This window comes from Penaeus monodon, chromosome 27 (genome assembly GCF_015228065.2).
Source record: "Penaeus monodon isolate SGIC_2016 chromosome 27, NSTDA_Pmon_1, whole genome shotgun sequence".
Classification (NCBI taxonomy): domain Eukaryota; kingdom Metazoa; phylum Arthropoda; class Malacostraca; order Decapoda; family Penaeidae; genus Penaeus; species Penaeus monodon.
Genome location: NC_051412.1, coordinates 19524663 through 19526556, shown reverse-complemented (window position 1 = coordinate 19526556; position 1894 = coordinate 19524663).

Here is a 1894-nt window from a genome sequence, read left to right as displayed (position 1 = left end):
GGTACTCGGGCCTTTGTCCTGCTTTTCATTTCCAAAATTTGGCCTAATTTGCTACATCCATTTCTACTGCAACCTATTACCATCGACATTTGAAATCTTATCCAATTCTTCCTTGTAATTGATTAACATTTGTTTCCTCTTCCTCCTAATGCTAATACTCTTCGTGTTATATGAGTTAACAATTTTGTTTGTAACCTTAACCATCTCCAACATGCTTTCAAACCTTCCCAATCTTCTCATCGAACCTTGCCATCTCTCCCCTGAAGCGAATTGCATTGAGATTGTTTGAACAATACTCTTTTGCCTGCTTCTTTCAAGCTCCTCCTATCTGCTCCAGCTGCCAACCTTTTCCAATCTCAACAAACATTATGCATTCAAATGAGCCAAACTTATTCCCAAAGTCAGTCAGTTGTACATCCTTTTTTAAAATCTAATGGACTTCCTTTAAATTCCCTTCGCCTTAGGATCGTTAGCAGCTAAGACATGTCTTGTTGAAGTCTCCCTAGCATCCATGACTTCTCCGGACTTGTATCTGAGAACTATCAGCTCCCCTATTGCTTTCTAATGGCTTCCTCGCTTCTTGCATCAGTCAGACAAGGTACTTGACTCATATCTACTGGCAATCAGACTTCATAATTATGGGACCCGACCAGTCATTGGATCAAACCCGAAATCAATGGACATGTCTAAAATCTAAGCGGCCTTAAGAAATGCTGCAGTATAATGCAGAGATGGTTAAAATTGTCCTAGGCGACTAAACCAGGACTTTGGGGCCTGCTTAGAATGGGATTACCACGTCTCGTATTGCTTGTGCTTGGAATATGTGCTCAGATTTACATACTTGTGTGGTGTTCTAACACTGTATATATTAACTCGCACCAATGCTTGGGCAAAACTTCATGGAAAAAATGGGCATTGGTAGCCATCGACGTGGAAAATGTGATCAGAATAATGGCCATTCTGAAAATTAAAATCTGTAAAAATAAGTAGAGATTCCAGTCTGGCTGATTGACAGCCTATGGCCTGGTAGATGGATTATTCACCATAACCATCTCCTCTGACTTCACCTCAACTGCATTAAGAAGAGGAAATAGTTGGATAAGAGTTTTGTTTTTCAATGTATCACTCCTACCAATGTTGCAAACTAAAGAGAAAACATGCATCTACAAAACTCACATACGCTTGTGGTTGAGACAAATTGTATAAGTGCTTCAATATGTATCCAGTTGTGCGATGCTGGGCCTGAAAAGTCTGCTCGTTCCTTCATGTTCCTAGACCTCTCCGGTTGCTAGGTCCCGGGAAATAAATTTTTGGTTTATATCAGGAACCTCATACTAGAACAAGGTAAGGATATGGGTTTGGGAAATCAACCTCATTCTTTTACATTACGACTGAGGGATTACATCAACCTGTTTCCCAAATTTTCACATATGCTGTGTTGTGCATCCTATTCAAATAAGAATTGCATAGGTTTGTCCACATTAGCATAGTAAAGGGAAAGCACGTTCTATATTATGATGTTTTCCAAAACCCTTTTGGTCCATAAGAACAAATTTGTTAATGGTTCATCTATGAATCCTTTCAGCCTGAATGCAAAGACACTGCATTAGACTGATGTTAGTGAATGGCCTCTGTTGCAATCATCTGGCTCTATTAGATCTGAGAGTGTGGTAATTCTGATAGGTGATTGCTAAATGGAATCCTACAAACTAAATGCACAGAGAAGCTCTACAATAGACTGTATCTATTTTATATTAGATATTGATATATTACTATGACTTGCAGTAGCATAAGTAGGTGTATCGATTGGTATTATGAACTCTAAGGGATATATGAGACTTGGGAAATTCTGATAAATCATTATTAATACAATATATACTGCGTACTGAAATGC